Source organism: Kogia breviceps, chromosome 3, assembly GCF_026419965.1.
Source record: "Kogia breviceps isolate mKogBre1 chromosome 3, mKogBre1 haplotype 1, whole genome shotgun sequence".
Lineage (NCBI taxonomy): Eukaryota > Metazoa > Chordata > Mammalia > Artiodactyla > Physeteridae > Kogia > Kogia breviceps.
Window position 1 is genome coordinate 68,204,611 of NC_081312.1, and position 22,587 is coordinate 68,227,197.

Here is a 22,587-nt window from a genome sequence, read left to right on the forward strand (position 1 = left end):
TTCTTTTTCTCTTCTTCTTCTGGGACCCCTGTGATTCGAATGTTGGTGCGTTTAATGTTGTCCCAGAGGTCTCTGAGACTGTCCTCAGTTCTTTTCATTCTTTTTTCTTTCTTCTGCTCTGCAGTAGTTATTTCCACTATTTTATCTTCCAGGTCACTTATCCGTCCTTCTGCCTCAGTTATTCTGCTATTGATCCCATCTAGAGTATTCTTCATTTCATTTATTATGTTGCTCATTGTTGCTTGCTTCCTCTTTATTTCTTCTAGGTCCTTGTTAACTGTTTCTTCCAATTTGTCTATTCTATTTCCAAGATTTTGAATCATCTTTACTATCATTATTCTGAATTCTTTTTCAGGTACACTGCCTATTTCCTCTTCATTTGTTAGGTCTGGTGTGTTTTTAATCTTGCTCCTTCATCTGTTGTGTGTTTTTCTGTCTTCTCATTTCGCTTATCTTACTGTGTTTGGGGTCTCCTTTTTGCACGCTGCAAGTTCGTAGTTCCCGTTGTTTTTGGTGGCTGTCCCTAGTGGCTAAGGTTGGTTCAGTGGGTTGAGCAGGTTTCCTGGTTGGGGGGACTAGTGCCTCTGTTCTGGTGGATGAGGCTGGATCTTGTCTTTCTGGTGGGCAGGTCCACGTCTGGTGGTGTGTTTGGGGGTGTTGGTAGCCTTATTATGTTTTTAGGCAGCCTCTCTGCTAATGGATGGCGCTGTAGACCTGTCTCGCTCTTTGTTGGGGATAGGGTGTCCAGCACTGTTCGTTGCTGGTCCTTGAGTGAAGCTGGGTCTTGATGTTGAGATGGAGATCTCTGGGAGATTTTTGCTGTCTGATATTACGTGGAGCTGGGAGGTCTCTTGTGGACCAGTGTCCTGAGGTTGGTTCTCCCACCTCAGAGACACAGCTCTGGTGCCTGGCTGGGGCGCCAAGAGCCTTTAATCCACACGGCTCAAAATAAAAGGGAGAAAAAACAGAAAGGAAAGAAAAGGAGGGAGGAAGGGAAGGAAGAAATGAAGGAAGGAAGAAAGCAAGAAAGGAAGGAAGGAAGGTGGAGTGGAAGAAAGGGAGGAAGGAAGGGAGGAAAGAAGGGGGGAAGGAAGGAAGAAGGGAGGGACGGAGGGAAGAAAGGAAGGAAGAAAGGAAGAAAGAAAGGGAGAAGACAAAGTAGGATAAAGTATAGTTATTAAAATAAAAAATAATTATTAAGAAGAAAAATTTCTATTAAAAAAAACCAGAAAAATCGGTCGGTCTAACCCTAGGACAAATGGTGAAAGCAAAGCTATACAGACAAAATCTCACACAGCAGCACACACATACACACTCACAGAAAGAAAAAAATGGGAAAATAATAGTATATCTTGCTCCCAAAGTCCACCTCCTCAACTTGGGATGATTCGTTGTCTATTCAGGTTTTCCACAGATGCAGGGCACTTAAAGATGATTGTGGAGCTTTAATCCGCCACTTCTGAGGCTGCTGGGAGAGACCTCCCCCTTTCCTCTCTGTTCACACAGCTCCTGGGGTTCAGCTTTGGACTTGGTCCCACCTCTGCATGTAGGTCGTCCGAGGGCGTCTGCCCTTCGCTCAGAGAGGACGATGTTAAAGGAGCAGTTGATTCGGGGGCTCTGGCTCACTCAGGCTAGGGGGAGGGAGTGGCATGGGTGTGGGGCAAGTCTGCGGCGGCAGAGGCCGACGTGACGCTGCACAGGTCCAAGGTGCACCATGCGCTCTCCTAGGGAAGCTGTCCCTGAATCCCGGGACCCTGGCAGTGGCGGGCTACATGGGCTCCCGGGAGGGCTGGTGTGGAGAGTGACCTGTGCTCACACACAGGCCTCTTGGTGGTGGCAGCAGCAACCTTAGCATCCCACACCGTCTCTACTGTCTGTGCCGACAGCCGCGGCTTGCCCTCGTTTCTGGAGCTCCTCTACGCGGTGCTCTTAATCCCCCTCACCTCACGCCCGAGGAAGCAAAGAGGCAAGAAAAAATCTCTTGTCTCTTCGGCAGCCCCGCACCCGTTTCTGGGGCTCCTTTAAGCGGCGTGCTTAATCCCCTCTCCTCGTGCCCAGGAAGCAAAGAGGGAAGAAAAGGTCTCTTGCCTCTTCGGCAGCTCCAGACTTCAACTGGACTCCCTCCCGGCCAGCCAAGGCGCACTACACCTTCAGGCTGTTTTCACTCTGCCAACTCCAGACCTTTCCCTGGGATCCGACTGAAGCCCGAGCCTCAGCTCCCGGCCCTCGCCCGCTCCGGCGGGGGAGCAGACAAGCCTCTCGGGCTGGTGAGTGCTGGTCGGCACCGATCCTCTGCGTGAATCTGTCCACTTTGCCCTCTGCACCCTGTGGCTGAGCTGTCCTCCGCGGCTCCGGAGCTTCCCCCTCTGCCACCCGCAGTCTCCGCCCACGAAGGGGCTTCTAGTGTGTGGGAACCTTTCCTCCTTCACGGCTCCCTCCCACTGGTGTAGGTCCCGTCCCTATTCTTTTTCTCTGTTTATTCTTTTTTCTTTTCCCCTACCCAGGTATGTGGGGAGTTTCTTGCCTCTTGGGAGGTCTGAGGTCTTCTGCCAGCATTCAGTGGGTGTTCTATAGGAGAAGTTCTACGTGTAGATGTATTTCTGATGTCTCTGTGAGGAGGAAGGAGATCTCCGCGTCGTACTCTTCCACCATCTTTAAGCCGTCTCCCATCCGATAATCCATTTTGCATTTATTTTTGTGTATGGTGTTAGGGAGTGTTCCAATTTCATTTTTTTACAGGTAGCTATCCTGTTATCCCAGCAGTACTTATTGAAGAGGCTGGCTTTTCTCCATTGTATATTCTTGCATCCTTTATCAAAAATAAGGTGACCATAGGTGAGTGGGTTTATCTCTGTGCTTTGTATCCTGTTCCATTGATCTATATTTCTGTTTTTGTGCCAGTACCATACTGTCTTGATTACTGTAGCTTTGTAGTATAGTCTGAAGTCTGGGGGTCTGATTCCTTCAGCTGTGTTTTTCTTTCTCAAGATTGCTTGGGCTATTCAGGGTCTTTTGTGTTTCCATACAAATTGTGAAAGTTTTGTTCTAGTTCTGTGAAAATGCCATTGGTAGTTTGATAGGTATTGCAGTGAATCTGTAGATTACTTTGGGTAGTATAGTCATTTTCACAATCTTTATTCTTCCAATCCAAGAACATGATATATCTCTCCATCTGTTTGTATCATCTTTAATTTCTTTCATTAGTATCTTATAGTTTTCTGCATGCAGGTCTTTTGTCTCCTTAGATAGGTTTATTCCTAGGTATTTTATTCTTTTTGTTGCAATGGTAAATGGGAGTGTTTCCTTAATTTCTCTTTCAGATTTTTCACCCTTACCATAGAGGAATTCAAGAGATTTCTGTGCCTTAATTTTGTATCCTGCTACTTTTCCAAATTCATTGAGTAGCTCTAGTAGTTTTCTGGTAGCATCTTTAGGATTCTCTGGGTATAGCATCATGTCATCTGCAGTGACAGCTTTACTTCTTCTTTTCTGATTTGGATTCCTTTTATTTCTTTTTCTTCTCTGATTGCTGTGGCTAAAACTTCCAAAACTATGTTGAATAATAGTGGTGAGAGTGGACAACCTTGTCTTGTTCTTGATCTTAGAGGAAATGTTTTCAGATTTTCACCATTGAGAATGATGTTGGCTGTGGGTTTGTCATATATGGCCTTTATTATATTGAGGTAAGTTCCTTCTGTTCTTACTTTCTGGAGGGTTTTTGTATAAATGGGTGTTGAATTTTGTTGAAAGTTTTTTCTGCATCCATTGAGAGGATCATGTGGTTTTTCTTCTTCAATTTGTTAATATGGTGTATCACATTGATTGATTTGCCTATATTGAAGAATCCTTGCATTCCTGGGATGAACCCCACTTGATCGTAATGTATGATCCTTTTAATTTGTTTTTGGATTCTGTTTGCCAGTATTTTGTTGAGGATTTTTGCATTATGTTCATCAGTGACATTGGCCTGTAATTTTCTTTCTGTGTGACATCTTTTTCTGATTTTGGTGTCAGGGTAATGGTGGCCTCGTAGAATGACTTTGGGAGTGTTCCTCACTCTGCTATATTTTGGAAGAGTTTGAGAAGGATAGGTGTTAGCTCGTCTCTAAATGTTTGATAGAATTCACCTGTGAAGCCCTCTGGTCCTGGGCATTGTTTGTTGAAGATTTTTAATCACAGTCTCAATTTCAGTGCTTGTGATTGGTCTGTTTCTATTTTCTATTTCTTCCTGGTTCAGTCTTGGAAGGTTGTGCTTTTCTAAGAATTTATCCATTTCTTCCAGGTTGTCCATTTTATTGGCATATAGTTGCTTGTAGTAATCTCTCATGATCCTTTGTATTTCTGCAGTGTCATTTGTTACTTATCCTTTTTCATTTCTAATTCTATTGATTTGAGTCTTATCCCTTTTTTCTTGATGAATCTGGCTAATGGTTTATCAATTTTGTTTATCTTCTCAAAGAACCAGCTTTTAGTTTTATTGATCTTTGCTAGTGTTTCTGATCTGATCTTTATGATTTCTTTCCTTCTGCTAACTCTGGGGTGGTTTTGTTCTTCTTTCTCTAATTGCTCTAGGTGTAAGGTTACGTTGTTTATTGGAGATGTTTCTTGTTTCTTGAGGTAGGATTGTATTGCTATAAACTACCCTCCTGGAACTGCTTTTGCTGCATCCCATAGGTTTTGGATCATCTTGTGTTCATTGTCACTTTCTTCTAGGTATTTTGTGTTTTCTTCTTTGGTTTCTTCAATGATCTTTTGGTTATTAAGTAGTGTATTGTTTAGCCTCCATGTGTTTTTACAGATATTTTTTCCTGTAATTGATAACTAGTCTCATAGCGTTGTGGTCAGAAAAGATACTTGATACGATTTCAATTTTCTTAAATTTACCAAGGTCTGATTTTTGACCCAGGATATGATCTATCCTTGAGAATGTTCCAGTAGCACTTGAGAAGAAAGTGTATTCTGTTGTTTTTGCATGGAATGTCCTATAAATATCAACTAAGTCCATCATTTTAATGTATCATTTAAAGCTTGTGTTTCCGTATTTATTTTCATTTTGGATTATCTTTCATTGGTGAAAGTTTGGTGTTAATATTCCCTGCTATGATTGTGTTACTGTCAACTTCCCCATTTATGGCTATTAGTATTTTCCTTATGTATTGAGGTGCTCCTGTGTTGCGTGCATAAATATTTACAATTGTTATATATTCTTTTTGGATTGATCCCTTGATCATTATGTAGTGTCCATCTTTGTCTCTTGTAATAGTCTTTATTTTAAAGTCTACTTTGTCTGATATGAGAATTGCTACTCCAGCTTATTTCCATTTGCATGGAATATTTTTTTCCAACCCCTCACTTTCAGTCTGTATGTATCTCTAGGTCTGAGTGGGTCGCTTTTAGACACAGATATAGAGGTCTTTTTTGGTACTCATTCAGCCAGTCTATGTCTTTTGGTTGGAGCATTTAATCCATTTACATTTAAGGTAATTATCAATATGTATGTTCCTATTACCATTTTCTTAATTGTTTGGGGTTTGTTATTGTAGGACTTTTCCTTCTCTTGTGTTTCCTGACTAGCGAAGTCCCTTTAGCATTTGTTAAAGCTGTTTTGGTGGTGCTGAATTCTCTTAGTTTTGCTTGTCTGTAACTGTTTTAATTTCTCCGTTGAATCTGAATGAGATCTTTGCTGGGTAGAGCAATCTTGGTTTTAGGTTTTTCCCTTTCATCACTTTAAATATGTCCTGCTACTCCCTTCTGACTTGCAGAGTTTCTGCTGAAAGATCTGCTGTTAACCTTATGGGGATTCCCTTGTATGTTATTTGTTGTTTTTCCCTTGATGCTTTTAATATGTTTTCTTTGTATTTAATTTTTGGTAGCTTGATTAATATGTGTCTTGCCATGTTTCTCCTTGGATTTATGCTGTATGGGACTCTCTGTTCTTCCTGGACTTGATTGACTATTTCCTTTCCCATATTAGGGAAGTTTTCAACTATAATCTCTTCAAACATTTTCTCAGTCCCTTTCTTTTTCTCTTCTTCTTCTGGGACCCCTATAATTCGAATGTTGGTGCATTTAATGTTGTCCCAGAGGTCTCTGAGACTGTCCTCAATTCTTTTCATTCTGCTCTGCGGTAGTTATTTCCACTACTTTATCTTCCAGGTTGCTTATCCGTTCCTCTGTCTCAGTTATTCTGCTATTGATTTCTTCTAGAGAATTTTTAATTTCATTTATTGTGTTGTTCATCATTGTTTGTTTGCTCTTTAGTTCTTCTAGGTCCTTGTTAAACATTTCTTGTATTTTTTCCATTCTATTTCCAAGTTTTGGATCATCTTTACTATCATTATTCTGAATTCTTTTTCAGGTAGACTGCCTATCTCCTCTTCATTGTTAGTCTGGTGGGTTTATGCATTGCTCCTTCATCTGCTGTGTGTTCCTCTGTCTTCTCATTTTGCTTAACTTACTGTGTTTGCGGTCTCCTTTTCCCACGCTGAAGGTTCATAGTTCCGGTTGTTTTTGGTGTCTGCTCCCAGTGGCTAAGGTTGGTTCAATGGGTTATGTAGGCTTCCTGGTAGAGGGGACTGGTGCCTGTGTTTTGGTAGATGAGGCTGGATCTTGTCTTTCTCGTGGGCAGGACCATGTCCTGTGGTATGTTTTGGGGTGTCTGTGACCTTATTATGCTTTTAGGCAGCCTCTCTTCTAATGGGTGACATTGTGTTCCTGTCTTGGTAGTTGTTTGGCATAGGGTGTTTCAGCACTGTAGCTTGCTGGTTGTTGAGTGGAGCTGGGTCTTAGCGTTGAATTGGAGATCTCTGAGAAAGCTTTCGTCGTTTGCTATTATGTGGAGCCAGGAGGTCTCTTGTGGACCAAGGTCTTGAACTTTGCTCTCCCACCTCAGAGCACAGGCCTGAAACCCGTCCAGATCACCAAGACCCTGTTAGCCACACAGCTCAGAAGAAAAGGGAGAAGGACAGAAAGAAATAAAAGAAGGAAGGAAAGAAAGAAGTAAGGAAGGAAGGAAAAAGAAAAGAAAGTTATTAACATAAAAATAATTATTAAAAATAAAATAAGTAATAAAAATAAAAGAGAAAGAAAGAAAGAAGAGAGCAACCAAGCCAAAAAACAAATCTACCAATGATAACAAGTGCTAAAAACTATACTACAAACAAAACAAAGTGGACAGACAGAACCCTAGGACAAATGGTAAAAGTAAAGCTATACAGATGAACTCTCACAAAGAGGCATACACATACACACTTAAAAAAAGAGAAAAAGAAAAACACATACATATCTATATATTTAAAAAAAGAGAGAGCAACCAAATCAATAAACAAATCTACTGATGATAATAAACTCTAAATACTAAACTAAGATAAACATAAAGCCTGAAACAAATTAGATGCAGAAAGAAAACCTCAAGTCTACAGTTGCTCCCAACGTCCACCATCTCAATTTTGGGATGACTTGTTGTCTATGCAGGTATTTCGGAGATGCAGGGTACATCAGGTTGTTTCTGGAGATTTCATCTGCTGCTCCTGAGGCTGCTGGGAGAAATTTCCCTTTCTCTTCTTTGTTCGCACAGCTCCTGGGGTTCACCTTTGGATTTAGACCCACCTGTGCATGTAGGTCGCCTGAGGGTGTCTGTTCTTTGCTCAAACAGGACAGGGTTAAAGTAGCAGCTGATTAAGTGGCTCTGGCTCACTCAGGCCGTGGGGAGGGAGGGGTATGGAATGCGGGGCGAGCCTGCGGTTGCAGATGCCAGCATGATGTTGCAATAGCCTGAGGCATGCCATGTGTTCTTCCAGGGACATTGTCCCTGGATCACAGGACCCTGGCAGTAGCAGGCTGTACAGGCTCCATGGAGGGGAGGTGTGGATAGTGACTTGTGGTTGCACAAAGGCTTCTTGGTGGCTGCAGCAGTAGCCTTAGCATTTCATGCCCGTCTCTGGTGTCTGCGCTGATAGCCATGGCTTACACCTGTCTCTAGAGCTTGTTTAGGAGGTGCTCTGAATTCCCTCTCCTCGCGCACCCTGAAACAATGGTGTCTTGCCTCTTAGGCAGGTCCAGACTTTTTCCCAGACTCCCTCCCTGCTAGCTGTGGCACACTAGCACCCTTCAGGCTGTGTTCATGCAACCAACCCCAGTCCTCTCCCTGGGATCTTATCTCTGAAGCCCGAGCCTCAGCTCCCAGCCCCACTCCACCCCAGAGGGTGAGCAGACTAGCCTCTCAGCCTAGTGAGTGCTTTTTGGCTGTGATCCTCTGTGTGGGAATCTCTCTGCTTTGCCCTCTGCACCCCTGTTGCTGTGCTCTCCTCCATTGCTGTGAAGCTTCCCCCCCGCCCACCTGCCATCTCCACCAGTGAAGGGGCTTCTTAGTGTGTGGAAACTTTTCCTCCTTCACAGCTTCCTCCCCGAGGTGCAGGTCCTGTCCCTATTCATTTGTCTCTGTTTTTTCTTTTGCCCTACCCAGATACGTGGGGGAGTTTCTTGCCTTTTGGGAAGTCTGAGGTCTTCTGCCAGCATTCAGTAGGTGTTCTGTAGGAGTTGTTCCACGTGTAGATGTATTTCTGATGTATTTTGGGGGAGGAAGGTGATCTCCACGTCTTATTCCTCTGCCATCTTGAAGGTCTCTCTCCTGTTGGAATTTTTAAAATCAATTTCGAAGTTTGGTCTGTTCATATTTTCTGTTTCTTCCTGGTTCATTCTGGGAAGGTTGTACCTTTCTAAGAATTTGTCCATTTCTTCTAGGTTGTCCATTTTATTGGTGTATAGTTGCTTGCAGTAATCTCTTATGATCCTCTGTATTTCTGTGGTTTCAGTTTTAACTTCTTTTTCTTTTCTAATTTTACAGATTTGAGCTGTCTCCCTTTTTTTCCTGATCAATCTAGCTAAAGGTTCATCAACTTTGTTTATCTTTTCAAAGAACCAGCTTTTAGTTTCATGGATTTTTTCTATTGTTTTCTTCATCTCTATTTATTTCTGCTTTGAACTTTATGATTTCTTTCCTTCTACTACCTCTGGGTTTTGTTTGTTCTTCTTTCTCTAGTTGCTTTAGGTGTAAGGTTAGGTTGTTTATTTGAGATTTTTCTTGTTTCCTGAGGTAAGATTTTATTGCTGTAAACTTCCCTCTTAGAACTGCTTTTGCTGCATCCCATAGGTTTTGGATCATTGTGCTTTCATTTTCATTTGTTTCTAGGCGTTTTTAAATTTCCTCTTTGATTTATTCAGTGATCCATTCGTTGTTTAGTAACATATTGTTTAGCTTCCAAGTGTTTGTGGTTTTTTTCCCCTGTAATTTATTTCTAAATCTCATAGCTTTGTCATTGGAAAAGATGCTTGATATGATTTCAGTTTTTTTTTTTTTTTTTAATTTACCAATGCTTGATCTGTGGCCCAAGATGTGATGTGATCTATCCTGGAGAATGTTCTGTGTGCAGTTGAGAGGAAAGTGTATTCTGCTGCTTTTGGATGGAATGTTCTATAAATGTCAATTAAGTCCATCTGTTCTAATGTGTCATTTAAGGCCTGTATTTCCTGATTTATTTTCTGTCTCACTGATCTGTCCATTGGTGTATTTCACGGCTTTGTAAGTGGTCTATACTAAGTTTTTATTACTTTAGCAACTCTTATATGAGGCATAAATTTCTTAAGGAGGAATGAAGTGAAAGATCTTCATCATTTATTTTGTGTGTGTATGTGTATCTAGCTGATATAATTTCTTCTGACAGAAACCTTCGAATTTAGAATAGGCAGACCTTTTCCACGGTATTTGGATTTTCCCCTTTCTTTTCTCCTTTATACACAACTGAACACCTCCACGGAAACTGAAAGTGAGTGAAATGCTGAGCCTGCTGTGGTCTTTGCCTGCTGATGACCACAAGGCCCATTTATTTAGGTACATGGGTGCACCACAGAAAACAAAAGACAGGCAAAAGGAAGGTTGGCTTCAATCTGATGCCTGAGTTTTACTGTGCTAACAAAGCCTTCCTAGTGTTTGCCTGCTCGTGGTGAGTGCCTTTCATCTGGGAGGATGCCAGCAGACCTATTTATTATATGAATATGGTGGATGCTATTCTTTGTGTATACCCATGTTACTCTGCAGAAGAAATGCTTTTAGTAAGTGGGACTCATAAACACTGTGTCAGGATCTAGGGTGGCTTCGAAAGTGAGACTTTCGGAGAATTAGTGAGGCTTCTCTCTTTAAGAAGACTTCTGCTTATATGTGCACCGGCAATTCTCAGATTGCCTGCTCTCTGATGGCTGATTGATAAGCATTTCCTTCAAGACAGGTTGGTACCTTTATAATCAGGTGATGAAAAGAAGCATGGTGTCAGAAGTTTGACCTGCTCGTGCATGTGTGAAGGTGGAATTTCCTGAGCTTTCTTATAGTCTGGCTCAGCTGTCCAAGGATGTGTCTGGTTGCCTCAGAAAGAAGGTACAGCCCTGACCCTGAAGGACTGCTGGTCTGGGTGGGGGCCGGGTTGGTGCAGGTGTAATAGAGGGGATTTGAACAGTTAGACTGGGCCACTTGGATGCCACTTCAATCCTGAGTTTCTTCTGTCTTACAGCTCCAGAAGATTTCATTTGAGAGAATAAAGCAATGGCTCCCAAACCCCAATGCTCTCTATTCACTTATTACCATCCTCTCTTTTTCCTTCTGTTAAAATGAAATAATTTCTTTATAATTTTTGAAAACAAGACACCCAGTCCCTATGGGCAGAGATGAGGACATAGCCTGAGGTCAGATGATACAATGCTCTAGCTCCTTAGTAAGCATGCACAGGGACATGGGAGTTAGAAGGTAAATTAAATTGGAATATTTAAATATTTAAAAGCAGTTGGGAAAAGCTTCTTTAATTTTTCTTATCCTTGGGCATCTATTTTCTGGATGTATTTGGGCTAAATCTATCAACCTTGGAGTTCCCTATTGACATGAAAGGTAGGGTTTGTGAGGAAGAAGGAAAGAAAACATCAGCTGAGAAGGGAGTTTGCCTAAAGAGGACAAAGGACAAAGGTCTCCTTGAAGTGGGAGCTTATTTCTACATTTTGTAAACTATTAAACTTATTTTTACCAACTTCAAAATCAAAGTGGTCTCTTTCACTCTTGCCTCTGGACAGCTTTCCTTCTAAACACAAGCAGTTTATTAGAAACCTGAGTACCAAGCACTCTGGAGCCAAAGGATTGTTTCCAGGGCTGGATTCCGATGGCAGCATCAGGGTCTTGGGCCACCAAACATTTCTCTGAATTCAGGGCGCCTGAATGCCGGGGATCGTGAGCCTGAATCCTGGTCTTTGTTGAGACACAGGAGCAGCCTCTTGGTGTCATGTTAGGATTCAGAGTTCATGCCAAGGCAGATCAACGGGTGTAGACATTGGCAGGTTTGCCACATGGGCAGCCAGGAGAGAGGTGATAGCTGGCACGCATTACTCACCTGCAGACCACACGGGGGGATCACATCAGACACTGTGCCAGGAGAGCAGAAGAGCAAATCACAGATGACATCTGAGGAATGAGAAAATTGGTTGATTTATTTTCTTCCCTTCCTGTTACTACAGCATGGGGGACAACTTGGGACATTTTGTGGTTCTCCAAGAGGAGATATTTGAACAGATGGCTACAGAGAGGCTGGTGAGGGTCTTGCCTTCCTGACTGGAGGAATAAGATTGAGTATACAGAGGAGGGCTGCACCTTTGACACCAACTTTTAGCAGTTGAGAGGTATAGAATGGGGCAGAGAACTTTGCTTTGCTTCTATATAATCTTGCTCCTATGCCCAAGGGCTTGTGTCTTGGCCACAGCAGCCTTCTTGAACAACAGTGACACCAGAGTCTTTAGGAAGGTCTCGGGCACATCCCTGATGTAGCCACGTGGACCCCAAAGGTTGCAGTGTTGAGGGCCTGGCTCCTGGGTTCTTGTTTGTGAGAACCACTCCCAAGGCACTCATAGCACCTTGTGGCAGGAAAGGTCTCTGCTGGACCAGTTAGCTGTCCCCTGAGTGGATCACAGAGTCCTGCCCTTGAGAAACTTACATTGTGGGACTTAGTCATAGCTGACATGGACCGAGCTTCAGACCTTGTAACTAGCACTTTCATGGATTATGTCATTTAATCTGCACAACAATTTTATGACATTGTAAAATTATTTCCCCTTTGTAGAGGTGAGGAGCTTGAAGCTTTCAGAAATTAAGGAGCTTGCCTGGGGCCACACAGGTAAGAGGAGATAAGGCTGGGGTTGAATTCAGACAGTCTGGCTCCAATGCTCAGTTGTCAATTAGTATTTTTTAATATAGACGTTAATATCAACCTGTGTAGTGTTGCATAGCTGTTCTTGATTTTTCACAAATGGCAAGATGTGGTAAAACCAGCTGTTCCTATACAAAGTATTCTATGACAAAGCCAATGATACTTTCTTCCCTTGATTCTTATCCAGGGTGTCTGAATCTCAGGAATGACAGGAACAGATGGCAAATCAAATGGTACTTTTAAGTCATGGAGGCTAAAGAAGGAGAATTTTAAGAAGGGAGTAGACAACAATGTTAAATGCTATGGAGAGAGAAAGTAAAATGGGAACTTAAAAGATCCTATCAGATTTGCGATTAGATTTTGTGAGCTGAAACAATCTATTGTCTCCTGATATACCACAAAAGGTCTCTCCCCCCACTCAATTTTAATGAAATACATAATGCACATATGGTACTAAATTCAAAATATATAAAAGGTAGACAGTGAAAAGCCTCTAGGTCTCCCTCACATACCTATACCCCAGGCACCCTTTCCAGGAAGCAAACACTATTACCAATTTCTTGTGTATCCTTCCTGAGCTACTCTACAGACATATAGTAAGTGTACATACTTTCTTTTTTCTTTTTTTACACATAGAATATTATACTATATGCACTGTTCTGCATCTTTTTTTAAAACTTAACAATATATCTGTAGTCTTGTAGACTATCCCATAATAGTACAGCAAGAGTTTCTTTATTACTTTTTGCAGCTGCACAGGGTTCCATGGTATGGATGTGTTCTCATTTATTTAATGAGCTTTTTCAGCTTGCCTTGAAAAAGCACCAACATCTAAGAAAGATACTGGAAAGGACTTTCTCTTTCAAGGACAGAAAGGCAACTATCTGAAGGAAGTAGATAGAGCTGAGGACCATTCACGTGCTAAGGGTTGCCTGTACTAGGTCTAATTGAACCCAACAAGAACTAGTTTATTGCTCAAGGGTTTTCTTACAGCCTACTACCCTGCACTATGATTTAGAAACTTCATTTCTGAAAATGGTGTAACTCCTTATACACTGGCTAGAAGAAGTCAAGATACTGTCTCCAATCTTTTGGGAAATGAGGGAAGTTATAAATTGTGTCTTTTTGACTTTGTAACTCTAGCATCCCCAGAGTATTTTGCACATAAGAGGCTTTTAATAAATGTTTGTTTACTTGAATGAATGAATGAGGGCACATGGCCACACTGGATTTCTGAAACAGAGTCAGTGAATGAGGGTTTGTGGCTAGAATTTTCATTCATCTATCATCTAACCTCCCATCAAACATTTACTGTAAGTACCAGCCTCTGCTAGTCAGCCTGGTTATTGAGCAAACATATACATTTGGCCCTCCATATCCTCTGGTTCTGCATCTGTGAATTCAATCAGCTGTGGATCAAAAATATTTTTTAAAAAATTCCAGAAAGTTCTAAAAAGCAAAACTTGAATTTGCTGCACACTGGCAACTATTTACATAGTGCTTACATGGTATAAGGTATTATAAGTAATCTAGAGATGATTTAAAGTATAGAGGAGTATGTGCTTAGGTTATATGCAGATACTATACCATTTTATATAAGGGACTTAAGCATTCATGGATTTTGGTATCTATGGGGGTCCTGGAACCCATCCCCATGGATACCAAGGGACAACTATACTTAGACAAGTCATCAGCCTGAAGTAAATTTGTAGAAGTATCTCTTAGTATCTCTAACCTCTATGTCCTCTAATTTCTAATATCCTAATTTTCCTAATATCCTCTAATTCCTCATTTCAAAAGGAAAGGCTCTAGACTCAGATATGAGCAGTACAAATTCCGCCACTTACTGAGTGACCTTGTATAGTAGCTGAATTCTGAACTTATATTTCCTCATCTGCAAAGCAGGAATAGTATTACCTATTTTCTTAGGGGTTTTATGAGGATTAAATGAGCTAATATTTAAAACACCTAAGAAAGTCCTTGTCCGATAACAGAAGTTTAAAGCTGTTAATTTCCTCTTCTTTGGTCTTCTGCCTCATAAGGTATGACCCATGCAATTGACCACTGCTGATTTTTAATATGTTAACTTATCAATAAATTGGAATACAGGTTTATACATCAGTTTTCTGTAAGTTTGGTTATAATCTTAGAATATTAATTATGGTAGGGCACTTGAGGATTGTCTAATCCAAGTTGTTTTTTGTTTTTTAAGTAGAGGATACATGATCAAAAATTTGTGTGTAAACTGCATAATGTAAAAAATTACTCACAGAATTAACAATTAAAAACATTTTAGCAGCACAAACAGAAAGTAGTCCATAAACAGTTTAATCAATTTTATTCTCACAAAGGTTCATAGTTTTAGTCCTAGTGTAATTAACTGGTCGAATATGAAAACCAATGAGAATTCTTATATCTAACAGACTAGGGAGTTCTTGATCTATGGCTTGTATTCTGCAGACACATCTCAATTCTGAATCTACATCCATGTTTCTGTTGATAGTAGGTGTCAGCATTGGTTTTAGCAGTTCTGTGAAAGAAAATGTGTTTTCCCAGAATCAATTAGACTGATATAATTTCCAGAATTTGGCAACTATTTCATGACTTTTTTGTTTGTTTGTTTTTGTTTCTGTTTTGTTTTGTTTTGCAAATTGCAGAAAGTCCTCTCAAACTGTCTTAAGCCAAAAAGTGAATTTATTGACTCAGGTAATTGGCATATAAGAGTTTCAGGTATGTCTTAAGGCTGTCACTGTAAGTTTTTGGTCATAGAAAACACTTTTGTTTAAAAAGTTGACTTTTGGTTCATTAAACCCAAAACTGAAAAAGCCCAGGTCTTTTTAAGCTTTAAGTTCAATTTATAAGTATGATTATTCTACAAATATATCTAGCAAATTTTTAATCTGAGACATTGAATTTTTTATTTCTATTAAGTTCAATTGGGGCCTTTAAAAAAAATATCCTCTACATCGCTACTTAAAAATGCTTCAACTTTCTTCTACCTTCTTGAATATATGGAATGTTGTTATAATAATTGTTTTAATGCCTTTGTCTATTAATTCTGGCATTTCTGGGAAGGTTTCCGTTGAGAATTTTTCTCTTCATTGTGTACTTTATTGTCCTATAATCTTTTTTTTTTTGCATTACGTGGGCCTCTCACTGTCGTGGCCTCTCCCGTTGCGGAGCACAGGCTCCGGACGCGCAGGCCCAGCGGCCATGGCTCACGGGCCCAGCAGCTGCTCCGCGGCATGTGGGATCTTCCCAGACCGGGGCACGAACCCGTGTCCCCTGCATTGGCAGGTGGACTCCCAACCACTGCGCCACCAGGGAAGCCCTCTGATAAGTTTTGATTGGATTTTAGACACTAAATTTTTTTTTAATTGAAGTATAGATTTACAATGTTGTGTTAGTATCTGGTGTACAGCAAAGTGATTCAGTTATACATATATATATATTTTTTTCATATTCTTTTCCATTATGGTTTATTACAGGATATTGAATATAGTTTCCCATGCTATACAATAGGACCTTGTTGTTTATTCTATATGCAGTAGCTTGCATCTGCTAGTCCCAAATGCCCAATCCAACCTTTCCCCATTCCCCTCCCTCTTGGCAACTGCAAGTCTGTTCTTCTATGTCTGTGAGTCTGTTTTGTAGATAAGTTCATTTGTGTCTTATTTTAGATTCCACATATAAGTGATATCATATGGTATTTGTCTTTCTCTGTCTGACTTACTTTGCTTGGTATGATAATCTCTAGGTTCATCCATGTTGCTGCAAATGGCATTATTTCTTCTTTTTTATGGCTGCGTAGTAAGCCATTGTATATATGCACTACATCTTCTTTATTCATTCATCTGTCGATGGACATTTAGGCTGTTTCCATGTCTTGGCTATTGTAATAGTGCTGCTATGAACATTGGGGTGCATGTATCTTTTCAAGTTAGAGTGTTCTTCAGATATATACCCAGGAGTGGGATTGCTGGGTCATATGGCAGTTCTATTTTTAGTTTTTTTTTTGTGTGTGTGGTACGCGGGCCTCTCACTGTTGTGGCCTCTCCCATTGCGGAGCACAGGCTCGGGAAATGCAGGCTCAGCGGCCATGGCTCACGGGCCCAGCCGCTCCGCAGCATGTGGGATCTTCCCAGACCGGGGCACAAACCCGCGTCCCCTGCATCAGCAAGCGGACTCTCAACCACTGCGCCACCAGGGAAGCCCTATTTTTAGTTTTTTGAGGAACCTCCACACTGTTCTCCATAGTGTCTGCACCATTTTACATTCTCACCAACAGTGTAGGAGGATTCCCTTTTCTCCTCACCCTCTCCAGCATTTATTATTTATAGACTCTTTAATAATGGCCGTTCTGACAGGTGTTAGGTGATACCTCACTGTAGTTTTGATTTGCATTTCTCTAATAATTAGTGATGTTGAGCATCTTTTCATATTCCTGTTGGCCATCTGTATGTCTTCTTTGGAGAAATGTCTATTTAGGTCTTCTGCCCATTTTTTGATTGGGTTGTTTGTTTTTTGTTGTTGAGTTGTATGAGGTGTTGGTATAGTTTGGAAATTAACTCCTTATTGGTCACATCATTTGCAAATATTTTCTCCCAGTCCGTACGTTCTTTTCATTTTTTGATGCTTTCCTTTGCTGTGCAAAAGCTTATAAGTTTGATTAGGTCCCATTTGTTTATTTTTGCTTTTATTTCTATTGCTTTGGTAGACTGACCTAAGAAAACATTAGTATGATTTATTAGATGCTGTAACTTTTATCTTGTTGCTGGCTTAGATATGTTTGTATTTCTCTATTCTTGAGCTTTTTTGCACAAGGTTAAGTTACTTAGAAACAATCCTTTTGAATTTTGCTTTTAAGGTTTGTTAGATGGGACCACAATAGCATTTAGTCAGGCTAATTTTCCCCACTACTGAGGCAAAACCCTTTTGAGTACTTTGCCAATCCCTGCATGATTTATGAGGTAATTGGTTGATGGGAACAGATACTATTTCTGACCCCACATGAGCAAAGACAATTAATTGTTCCTGCTCCCTGTATAACTCTTTTACGTAGTTCTTTCCCTACCTTGGGTAGTTTCTTCACACACAGGTACTGATCAGTATTCATCTGACCCTCTGAAGATCTCTAGAACTCTCTACCTGTGTAGCTTTCTTCTTTCCATTATTCTACCCTATGACCTCAAGCTGCCTCAGCCTTCCCAGATGTCCAACTCTGTCTCCTCAGGACCAGCCCTGCCTGTGCTGCACCCTGAAAAAAATCTCTCCAGGAAGTAAGCTGATGCAATTGTAGGGCTCATCTTGTTTGTTTTCTTCTCTTAGGGATCCCTGTCCTGTGCTTCCTGACATCCATTGTTTGAAAAATCACTGTTTCTTATGTTTTGTCTGGTTTACATTTCTTTGGCTTTCAAAGGATGTTGCAATCATCCGTTGCATTTTACTGTGTCTGTCTCTGGCTCCAACACTCAGATTTGAACCCAGCGGGTTCAAATGATGTCATTAGGACATCTCTGGGCTCTGCATTGGTTTCATTCTCATGCATCTTGTGGCAATATCGACAACCTCATATTTAAGACCCTCCAGTTTAAGTCCAGCAGAAGAGAGTGGCCCTGCTTTGTCTCAGCAGGAATCTAATTGCCTCTCCGTGGCTGGATTTATTTACTTATCTATCCCTTAACCATTTACTTGTCAGGAATGGTGTCAGCTCCACCTGAGTCACATGGTGAAAGAAGAGGAAGAAAAGGTTGGGGTGACAAAAATCAGGGAAAAGCATACTGGCAGAAAAGTCAACATGTTACTACAGCCACTTAGCCATGGTCCTTCAGGAGAGTCCTGGAGCTGATGTAGCTGTCTCTGGATTCTTAGGATACCATGTCATGTTCGTACATAGAGCTTGCTTTTAGCAAAATCTGCTGTTCCTCTTGAAACTGAGCCACATTGATGGGGTTGATGATTGATAATTTAGAATCATCCTGAGGTTTCCATGATAAAAGCAGCTACAAACATTTAAAGGCTGGTACACACTCAACAACATCCAGAAACTTCTTTGGATATAAACTTTTAAAAACTTTTTAAAATTGAAGTATAGTTGATGTATAATATTATACGTTATAGGTGTACAGTATAGTGATTCACAATTTCTGAAGGTTATACTCCATTATAGTTATTATAAAATATTTGCTATATTCCCTGCATTGTATAATATATCCATGTAGCTTATTTTATGCATAATAGTTTAATAGTTTGTACCTCTTAATCCTCTACCCGTATATTGCCCCTCTCCCCTTCACTCTCCCCACTGGTAACCACTGGTTCTCTATATTTGTGAATCTGTTACTTTTTTGTTATATTCACTAGTTTGTTGTATTTTTAGATTCCACATATAAGTGATATCATACTGTATTGTTTTTCTCTGTCTGACTTATTTCACTTAGCATAATAACCTACAAGTCCATCCTTGTTGCTGCAAATGGCAAAATTTCATTCTTTTTTATGGCTGAGTAATATTCCATTGTATATATGTACCACATCTTCTTTGTCCATTCTCCTGTTGATGGACACTTGGGTTGCTTCCTTGTCTTGGCTATTGTAAATAACGCTAGATATAAACTTTTGAGATTTATGATTCTGTTGAACCCAGGGCAATTCAACAAAGCGAAGTTGAATAGTCCCTAGTTCTCTCTGCTAAGTCTATGTCTATTTTGATGTGGTCACTATAACAAATCAGAAATTCAGTTTCCAGTTTTCTTTAGTCACATGTCACCTCAGTACAGTCTCATCAGCCCCTGGAGTCAGGTTGCTCTGTGCCTTGCAATATTAAAAAATCGTGAAAAAATTTCTCCAAATGTCTATGGTGCAATGATCTGGGTCTATTTAAGTAAGTTAAAAAGTCTTCACACAACTTCTATTCACCTTCTTTTGAATATTACCTAAAAATTGTGAATTTTAAGAGCATGAGTTGAAAATTCAGTTTAGATCACACTGCGATGGGGTCTGTCTTGCAGTTTGTCACAGCACAAAAGTACCCAATGGTGAGGAAACAGGAGCTTCCGTTTCAGGGCAAACTTCCATCTTGACTTGAATTTCCTCTCAGTCCTTTTTAATTTTGCCTTTCCCTTTCATTGTAGAGCCCCATCTGACCTTTCCCATGTTTATGCCAAACTACTCAAATTCTTTCAGACAGGCGGCTGAGCCTGCCAGTTCCTGTGTGTGAGCTCATCGGTAAGGTGTTTGTTTTGTTGAACATCCTGAGCTGGCTGGTTCAGGTGAGCTGCATTGCCTGGATGGCTCCATGTTAGATGCCCCTGCTCTGTACCACTCATTATGGACAGGAGGGATAAGAGGGGTAAAGTGACTGACTCAGGTTGATCGGTGAGGAGTGGCTTGGCAAGACTCCAAGCTTCCTGCTTCCTCAGCCAGGAGATTTTCAGCAGTGGGACTTGGAGCAGACAGATGTGCAATGCTGTCTTTGGCTCCACCATGTACCAGCCATGACTTTGAGCAGGGTATTTAACCCTCCGATTTTTGTTTCCATCTATAAAATTGCAGCTGTACCACCTACTTGACAGTGCTGTTGTGAGGATTAATTGATGCATGCAACTTTTGTAAATCACCTGGCAGAGCAGTTCCCTTTTCTATTGATCTTTGCCTCTCATCTTTCTCTGGGCAGGAATCAATTCCTCTGAAGAGAATAACCCTTGTGGAGACAGATGAAACTGGTTTCTGAATCAGTCAAGCTCTGGCCTTGCTGGTTCAGACTTGCTGAGATCCCTAGCCCAAGATAGCAGCAACTGTGACCCTGGAAATATTGTGGATGACCATGCTAGGTAATGCACACCAGGACAGATGGGACTAAGCTTGGATAGTTTGAGAAAGGCCAAAGTTTCCCCAGAGATTTCTTCAAAGGGACCAAAACCTTTATAGTCCCACAAAAAGGTTTCTGTATCAGAATATTTTATATGAACTTAAGGCAAGCTTGAAAGAAATTATTGTACATTCATTGACAAGACTATGTTTCTAACTCATTTTTTTTCTTCAATTTTTAAAATTGAAGTAGAGTTGATTTACAGTGTTGTGGTAATCTCTGCTGTAGAGCAAAGTGACTCAGTTATACACATACATACATACAAACATACATACATATATATATATTTTTTCTTTATGGTATGCGGGCCTCTCACTGTTGTGGCCTCTCTCGTTGCAAAGCACAGGATCTGGACGTGCAGGCTCAGCGGCCATGGCTCACGGGCTCAGCCGCTCCGCGGCATGTGGGATCTTCCCAGACCGGGGCACGAACCCATGTCCCCTGCATCAGCAGGCGGACTCCCAACCACTGTGCCACCAAGGAAGCCCCATATATATATTTTTAATATTCTTTTCCATTATGGTTTGTCATAGGATATTGAATATAGTTCCCTGTGCTATACAGTAGGACCTTGTTGTTTATCCATTCTAAATGTAATAGTTTACATCTACTAACATCAAACTCCCAGTCCATCCCTCTCGCTTCCCCACACCCGCTTGGCAACCACAAGTCTGTTCTCTATGTCTGTGAGTCTGTTTGTTTTGTAGATAGATTCATTGTGCCATATTTTAGATTCCACATATAAGTGATATCGTATGGTATTTGTCTTTATCTTTCTGACTTACTTCACTTAGTATGATAATCCCTAGCTGCATCCATGTTGCTGCAAATAGCATTATTTCATTCTTTTTAAATGGCCATTGTGTATATGTACATCTTCTTTATCCATTCATCAGTTGATGGACATTTAGGTTGTTTCCATGTTTTGGCTATTGTGACTAGTGCTACTATGAACACAGGGGTGCATGTATCTTTTTTTTTTTTTTAATATACTGTTTTATATTTGCTTCAAACAGTGGATTTTTTTTTTGTTGTTGTTGTTTTCATCTTTATGGGAGTACAATTGCTTTACAATGTTGTGTTAGTTTCTGCCACACAACAAAGTGAATCAGCTATATGTATACATATATCCCCATATCCCCTCCCTCTTGAGCCTCCCTCCCACCCTTCCTATCCCACACATCTAGGTGGTCACAAAGCACTGAGCTGATCTCCCGGTGCTATGCAACAGCTTTCCACTGGCCATCCATATTATATTTGGTAGCATATATATGTCAATGCTACTCTCTCACTTTGTCCCAGCTTCCCCTTCCCCGTGTCCTCAAGCCCCTTCTCTACGTCTGTGTCTTTATTCCTGCCCTGCCAGTAGGTTCATCAGTACCATTTTTTTAGATTCCATATATGTGTATTAGCATATGGTATTTTTTTCTTTGACTTACTTCACTCTGTATGACAGACTCTAGGTCCATCCACCTCATTACAGATAACTCAATTTCATTCCTTTCTATGGATGGGTAATATTCCATTGTATATATGTGCGACATCTTCTTTATCCATTCATCTGTCAATGGACATCTAGGTTGCTTCCATGTCTTAGCTATTGTAAATAGTGCTGCAGTGAACATTGTGGTACATATATCTTTTTGAATTATGTTTTTCTCAGGGTATATGCCCAGTAGTAGGATTGCTGGGTCATATGGTAGTTGTATTTTTAGTATTTTTAGTTTTTGAAGGAACCTCCATACTGTTCTCCATAATGGCTGTATCATTTTACATTCCCACCAACAGTGCATGAGGGTTCCCTTTTCTCCACACCCTCTCCAGCATTTATTGTTTCTAGAGTTTTTGATGATGGCCAATCTGACTGCTGTGAGGGATCCCTCATTGTAGTTTTGATTTGCATTTCTCTAATGATTAGTGATGCTGAGCATCTTTTCATTTGTTTGTTGGCAATCTTTATGTCTTCTTTGGAGAAATGTCTATTTAGGTCTTCCACCCATTTTTAGATTGGGTTGTTTTTTTGATATTGCGCTGCATGTATATTTTGGAGATTAATCCTTTGTCAGTTGCTTCATTTGTAAATATTTTCTCCCATTCTGAGGGTTCTTTTCGTCTTGTTTATGGTTTCCTTTGCAAAAGCTTTTTTTTTTGTGTGTGTGTGGTACGCGGGTCTCTCACTGTTGTGGCCTCTCCCATTGCAGAGCACAGGCTCCGGACGCGCAGGCTCAGTGGCCATGGCTCACGGGCTCAGCTGCTCCGTGGCATGTGGGATCTTCCCGGACCAGGGCACGAACCCGTGTCCCCTGCATTGGCAGGCAGACTCTCAACCACTATGCCACCAGGAAAGTCCTGCAAAAGCTTTTAAGTTTCATTAGGTCCCATTCATTTATTTTTTATTTCCATTACTCTAGGAGGTAGGTCAAAAAAGATCTTGCTGTGATTTGTTATATAGTGTTGTGCCTCTGTTTTCCTCTAAGAGTT